Here is an 8,173-nt window from a genome sequence, read left to right on the forward strand (position 1 = left end):
GGAAGGTTTGAAGACCATCTGTCTATTTAAAATATATCTATGTGATCCAGAAAGTACACTAACATATCTACAATTTTGAATGTTATAAATGACTAACCACTAACTTATGTTTCCTGATTATCCTATATAGTTTATAATAATAGCTTCCACAAAACAACCTTAAATTTTTATCAATATACAAAAATCCCCCAAACAAGAACAGAAACATACATACAGTGTGTTGCAACAAAAATTACCTTAAATTTGTGTCAATATACAAAAGCCCTACAAATACAAAATATTTGAGATCAATAGTTGTCCCTTAGATCATGGTAAATTCAATAATTTACCTTATTATTTAAAGTAGATTCAATAATCTACCCTTCTATCTTATTATTTCTATATCCTCCTCTTCTTTTTTTCCAAAGAGACCCCTGAATATAATATCATTTGTATAATTTCCTTCTATGCCAATACCAGTAATAATTAATAAACAAGTGACAATTGTCCATAACACACCAAATGACCTAACACCATTCTCTCTACCTCTTAAGAATATTGGCATTGTGAACCCAAAATTACTTCCTTTTGTCTGGGGGTAATGATACCCTGAAAAAACTAAAATATTGGTCAAGACCTGAGAAAATCAGCTACAACATCCGTTGTTCAGTCTCTGTATAATGGGAAAGTGAAAAGCTTATTTGAAATCCTGGCTAAAGCATCCTTTGAAAATGAACCCTCTCCGCAAGCAATTTTAGCATCCTCCTGAGCAGTTTGTAGTCCAATACTGATCTTTGGGTAGTGTTTTTCCCCTTAATGGCATTACCACAATCCCTATTGAACCATCATTGTGGGGCCCCATCTTCTATTAGAAATGTCAAAGGTCATTGTTATGACTGGTTACAGTTCACTGCTGAAAACTTAAACATTTTAAATGTCATGTACAGAATAGTCTTATAAATTTAGAGCTAATATTTATGTCTATGAAAAGTTTTAAATAGTTATAACAAAATTAAATGATTATGAGTTTATTGGCAATAAAAAGTCCCTAAATTTTGGTTTTCTTCTGACCCACATGAGGTGGCTCTTCTGACACAAGACAGAGATTTTGGATTTTCCTTTAACAAACATGCTTTGGTTTAGAGGAGAGATTCATTCTCCAATTTAAATTAATTTTAATTAAATTGGTACTACAAAAAGACCATTTGCCTTTTATAGTTGTTAAGGACAACAAAAACAAATATTTAGGAAGATTTATGAAATTTTATCCTGTTGGAAATATAACATTTGGCCAGTTTAACTCTTAGCTATCTCTTCATTAGGAAGGATCTCCTGTTCAAATCTATTCTTTATTAATCATGATGGTATCCATAGTTTTTCTTCTCCTGTGGAAACAAAAGCAAAACCTCTCCCCCAACATGACACATATCCTGTTTTCCATTCTGATCTTAATACATCTTTAAAATATATAGGTTGATGTAATTCATCAGTTGTTTCTATTATCCAGTGTCACTTTGCAGCTGTTCTTCCTTTTTCATTGGCATTTAAGAAATTTAAAGTTAATAAAGCATTGTGTAATCCATTTCTGGGTGTTTTTGTTCTGTACTCCATTCTGTTTATTAATCATTTCTTTTAAAGTTCAAGCATGCCTTTTTATAACTGTTTGTCTTCTGGGTTTGTGTGTTATACCTATAATATGATTTATGTTACAATATTAAAAAAAATTGTTTCATTTTACTATACATGTATACTGGAGCATTGTCAGTCTTAAATTGTAAAGGTATCTCCATAATGGCCATCACTTCTAATAGATGTGTAATTACAGAACCAGCCTTTTCAGAACTCAAAGCAGTTGCCCATTGAAATCCTGAATATGTATCTATAGGATGGTATAGGTATTTTAATTTTCCAAATTCTGCAAAATGAAACACATCCATTTGCCAAATTTTACTTCTTTGAGTATACCTTGGGTTACTTCCTGCAGGTAGTGGAGTTTGGTTATACAAGGCATAAATAGGACTTTTTTTTGAGAATTTCCTTGGCTTGTTGCCAAGCGATGGAAAATTCCCTTTTTAAACCCTTCTTATTGACATGATGCTTTTTATAAAACTCTGAGGCCTCCAGCACATTTCCTATATAAACTGATCAATTTCATCATCACATTATGCTAGAGGGCCTGGCAGACCCATATGGGATCTGATATGTGTTATATATATGGGATGTTTCCTATTCCTGATTTTTTCCTGTAATTGTATAAACAATGAAGTTATTTCTTACTTACAAGGAATAAGTTCAGCAGTTTCAATATATGACAACTGTTTCTGCATATTGAGAGTTAGTATTTATATTAAAGAGTTTCTGAAAAAGCTAATAATACCATGAGAACAGCATATAATTCTGATTTCTGAACTAAATCATAAGGGTTTTTAGCCACTTTACTTATTTTTCTTGACTTATAACCTGTCTTTCCTGATTTATTTGCATCCATATAGAATGTAGAGGCTCCAAAAATTGGGGTACCTTGTACTATATATGATAAAATTCAATTAGTTTTTTTTATAAACTCAAATCTCTTGCTTTTTGGATAATTGTTACTTATCTCTCCCAAGAAATTACTGTACATTCTTTGCCAATTTAAATTTCCTGTCCATAATGAAGCAATTTCAGCATTAGTAAAGGTACTACAATTTCTGCTGGATCCATTCCTGTCAAGTAACAAAGTTTAAATTTTTCTTTTATAATCAACTCAGAAACCTTTTCCACTTATGTCTTTAATTATTTACTCTGTTTCTGTGGTAAAAATATTCACTCTAATATAGTATTTTTCCTTCTGCATTAAAATCCCTGTAGGGGAATGTGTAGAGGGCAAAATAACCAGAATGCAATCGAGTTCTGAATCCAAATGATCCACATGAGCATCCTGTAATTTCTTTTCAACCAAAGCCAATTCTCTCTCAGCTTCTTCTGATAATTCTCTGAGACTATTTAAGTCACTATTACTTTTTAAAATTTGAAACAAATTATTAATTAGTTCCTAATTTGTTACTCCAATAGTGGGTCATAGATGGGCAGTGTCTCCCAACAATTTTTGAAAGTCCTTAAGAGTTCACAATTGTTCTCTCCTGACTTGTACCTTTTGGGGTTGAATTTTTTTGTAAACATATTTTATATCCTAAGTAATTAATAGAATCTCCCCTTTGTATTTTTTCAGAAGCAATTTGTAATCCTCAGCAAGATAAAATTTTTTTTTATTTCTTGAAACATTTTCTCTGAAATATCTATATTTGAATCAGCTAGTAAAATACTGTTCATATAATGGTAAATTTTAGATTGAGGAAATTGTACACAAATTATTTCCAGTGGCCATCATATAAAATATTGGCACAGGGTTGGGCTGTTTAACATCCCTTATGAAAGAACATTTCGTTGATCTCTCTCTCTCTCCCTTTCTTCACAGGCAGAGAATTATTCTAAGTAGGCACTGTGAGGGCAAATTTTTATCTTTTTCTTGTAAAGGTGTAGTGAAGAAACAGTCTTTTAAGTCAATAATTTTAATAGGCCATTGCTAGTGGGATGTCTTCCTGTATTCTGTGAATGTATGTTGTTTCCATTGGTTAATAAAGAAAGTTGCATTGGCCTATGGCAAGGCAGCTTAGAGCCAGGCAGGAAAATCCAAGGAGAGAGACAGGAAAGAGAAAGGTGGAGTCTAGAGAGATGTCAGCACTGCCAGGAGAAGCAAGATGTGAAAGTACTGGTAAGCCATGGCCATTTGGCAACTTATAGATTAATAGAAATGAGTTTAGTTATAAGAGCTAGCTAGCAAGAAAATTGAGCCATAGGACATAGCCATACAGTTTGTAAATGATATAAGCCTCTGTGTGTTTTCTTGGTTCTGAGCAGCTGCAGGATTGGACAGGACACAGGAAAAATTCTGACTACATTTAGTGCCCAATGAGGGGCACAAACTCATGACCTTGATTCTTATGCTCTACTGACTGAGCTAGCTGAGCTTTATTTTTTAAGTCTCACCATAAGGTTGTTTATTTGTAACATTCATACAATTGTCAATGGACTAATTCAATATTTACATGTTAGCCTTGCAAACATTTTAAATATATAAGAATAAAATTGCAGAGCAGCTATAAAAAAATTAAAAAAAAAGATTAAAATTAGTCTCACTAACATTGTTTTTGACATGCAGCAAACATGCAACTTTAGAGAATACTGTGTGTCTATAGGGAGCTCTTTCCTTTTCCCTTCAGGATTATTCTGCCTTATCTTCTGCCTGGTGTCATTTTTGCCCCATGAATGGTATGAAATTCTGCCTGTTTTCTTGTTCACATATGACATGTTCTGTCTGTCTTGGTTTTTCCAGTTTAGGTTAAGTGGCCACTTATGTGTTCTTCTGGCCTTTAGAAGCCTCCCTGCCACATAGCATTCATGATTGTAATTTGATGCATTCATGAGTTTTGGTTACTGTCTGCTTCTCATTCAATGCCAAGCAAGATCCATTTGGCCACCTAATGTTTCCTTAGTAAATAACATTTTGTTTATTGAATCAGCTCTCTTTATAATCACTGTTAACTGTCACAGCTTGTCACATGCCCCTTTCACCCTTATCTCTCTGTTCAGTATACTTTTCTTTCATGTAGTTACCAAAGCTTCTGCAGTAAAGGCCATTACACATGGGTCATTTGTGCAATGCTTTCTATTAAGAGTCTGAATGCTGTCCAAATACTCTTAAGATAGTATCTACTTTATGGCTGTTCTGAGTCCAGGATAGGCTAAAACAATATATAAGAGAAGGGACTTGGGAGCTCATATTGTCTATATCAAAATGGAATTTTCATGGTGGATGGATCAATGGATCAGCAGTTAAGAGAGCTAGCTTCTATTGTATAGGATCTGGGTCCATTTTTCAGCACTCACATCAGAGGGTACAACTATCTGTAACCCCAGTTTCAGGAAATCTGGGTCCTTTTCTGGTCTCCATGGGTCTTAGACATGCACATGATACACCTACATATAATATATATGCATATATGTGCATATATATGTAAAACACATATGCATGTAAAACAAAAAGAAATAAAAATAAATTTAAATTAATAATTCTTCTTTTTTAAATTACACTTCCAATACTCACAAGCTGTTTGACTTAAGACAAGTCACTAATCCTCTCTGTTCAATTTCCTCCTTTCTGAAGTTAGTGTTAGTAGGGAATTATTTGTTTTGGAAACATCAATATGCTAAAACCCTCAGAAGAGTTTAACAGTAGAAAGCACTCTGCTAACATCTGTAGATGTCTGGGGATTTGATTTAATTGTATAGAAACAGTATCTTTTCTTGGCATATATACATAGAAAAATTAAATGATCAAGGCTATATAATGCACTTAAAATATAAAATTTTAAAAGTTGTATAGTATTTATACCTCAATTAGAAGATATTTGAGCTCACTGTGAATATAAGAAAATCCATGGGCTCTGACATGGGGCATTTTATTAAAAGTCACATAGGCCTTTATTTATCACTCATTTCTCTTCATGTTTCATGATCTTGTAATGATATGAGCCAACAAAATATTTATTATCAATGTGATGCAAAAGCACATAGTTAAGTATGGAAGATATATATTCTATTATTAAAGTCTCCCTTTCTTTTCCTGCTCAGAATTGATGTACTCTATCTGAAGAAGAGTTTTCAGTGGTCTGAACAAAAATCATGATATAAAAATAAATGATGTTTTATGTCCCTTGGTGTCTTACTCATAAATTTTCTCTCTAGTGATGTTCTTTCCTATTCAGTGGTACATTCATTCAAATATCCCTTCCTGGGTATTATTCATGCAGGATGTTGTATCTATGGAGCTTGTCTTTTATAGCTGAAATGCTAGTTTAATCCAGGCTACAAGTGATGGAGAAGAAATAAAAGTAGGTGTCTCCCCTGATTTCTCTTCTCTTCTTCCTGACACTCATTCATTGCTTCTTTTCCACATGAATTCATGAAAATTATCAATGAATAATGATTCCTTAAATAATACCTTGAAAGTGGGTTTGTCTCTGACTCTTTTTCCTGCTCTTAGGACTCTTTTCCTTCTATTGGGTTGCATTGTCCATCCTTGGCATGAGGAATTTTGTCTTATCTTATTTTATCTTGTTTTGTCCTGTTTGGCTATTATCTCTCAGAAGTCCACTCTTTTTGGTACTTTTATATCTTGCTTCTCCTGGCAGGGGCTAGCAGCATCTGTCCCATTCTCCTTTCTTTTCTCACTATCTCTCCTTTACATTACTAGGATTCCTAATCTCATAGTCTCATGACAGTAGCAATGTAAAAACTCATCTCCCAACAGCTGTCTGTAAGATGGAGCTGGCTGCCAGCTATCATAAGCTATGCAGCATGGTGGAGTCCTGGTGCACTATACAATGGTGTCTCTAAGCCATGCAGCATGCTGTGTGGTGGATTTAGCTTTTGCTAGTACAAAAAAAAGGTTTTTGAGCTACACACTGCTGAATGGAGGCAAGGATCCACTGCCTCCGAGAGTCAATGAACAGCATGACTCCCAGAGCTGAAGGTGAATTACCTCTGCCACGTTGAAAAGCTGAAATAGGTGGAGTCAGCAGCCAAGGCTGCTGCTTCAGTCTTAAACATTCAGTTTAGCATTTTAAAATATGTCCTAGTCAGAGAAGGATTATAGATTCACAAAATAAGTCAGATTCAGATGGAATAATCCTCTAAATGGTTTACAGTGTGTGTAAAAATGTATGTAGGCTTGGAAGAGAGAGAAAGAGGAAGATAGACAGTTATATAAAGAAATAGTTTTTAAAAAGAAAGTCTCTTAAAGAGACAGTAAAAGTAATATAAAAAATAAGCCATGTAAAGTTGGAAGTCACAGAGTCTGGATTATATTGTCTTTGCATTTTTAACTGCAGAAAGATATTTGATTGTAAAGGCTGCTGAGTTAAACATATATATATATATATATATATATATATATATATATATATATATATATATATACATTAAAGGTATCTTGACTTTAAAGTTTATGTCTAAGGATATTTTGCTTTGGAAAAGAGGTTCTGCTTTTGTTTCCACAGAAGATGAGAACCTGTATATTGTTTCCAGGCTAATATGATTTGATCAGCCAAGACCCCCGAAAGTTCTCCAATTACACCATGGCCCAGATGACCCAAGATCCAGAACAGTTTCAAAGCAACTGGCTCAGACAATGCAGCTTTGCAGACTATTCCAGTCAGGAATTGACCATAATTCTTAATTTTCTCAGGATCCCCATAAGATTGCCAGTGCCCTCATCCAGCAGGAAGTAGTAGGAGAAGCTACATCAAAATTACCCAAATATTGTTTAAATGTTTATTTTTAAAGGGAATTGATTATAAATGCAATCTCTTTCTAAAGAAGAAAAGGAGATATTATAGATATGATAGGATAAAGAGTAAAACTTGGGGTTGGGGATTTAGCTCAGTGGTAGAGCGCTTGCCTAGCAAGCGCAAGGCCCTGGGTTCGGTCCTCATCTCTCGAAAAAAAAAAAAAGAGTAACAACTTGTTTAAAATATTTTACACTGCTATGGATTTTAGTTTATCGATACAAATTTAAAGTTAATTTTATTATATTGTATGTATATTTCTACTCTTGTTTAAGGCATTATGTTTGTGCAGCTCATTTGAAATTGCAATGTATAATTAAGAAATACAGATAACTAATTAGTCATCTATGATAGTCAAACTTATAGTCATGTTAGTTAAGTTTTCAAGGTATACATAGATATATGTCAGTCGTGTAGGTAATCTTCAAACCCTTCAAAGACATACAGAATATGGCATTTAAAATGTTTTAAAAACTTAGACTTTCTGGACAGTGAAACACATCTACTCCTGGCAGCACTAATTTACTTCAAAGAGAAAGATGGGCATCAAAGATACTCTATATGGAGTTTATCTTCTTTTTGGCAAAAATAACCATTTGGGTAAGAAACTGTTCTTGTCTGAACAGCTGATAATATGTTGTATAAACTGGACACACAGGATACATAGAAAAATGACCACTGAATTTGCCAAAACAAGGTTAAATGGTCCTTCAGATTCCTGCTTCACAGATGAGACTGCCAGACATTCTACGTGACACAGAGAAAAATGACTGAGAGACTATAGCCTAAAGATAGATGCCCTAACA

The sequence above is a fragment of the Peromyscus eremicus genome, chromosome 10 (assembly GCF_949786415.1).
Source record: "Peromyscus eremicus chromosome 10, PerEre_H2_v1, whole genome shotgun sequence".
In the NCBI taxonomy this organism is placed as follows: Eukaryota; Metazoa; Chordata; class Mammalia; order Rodentia; family Cricetidae; genus Peromyscus; species Peromyscus eremicus.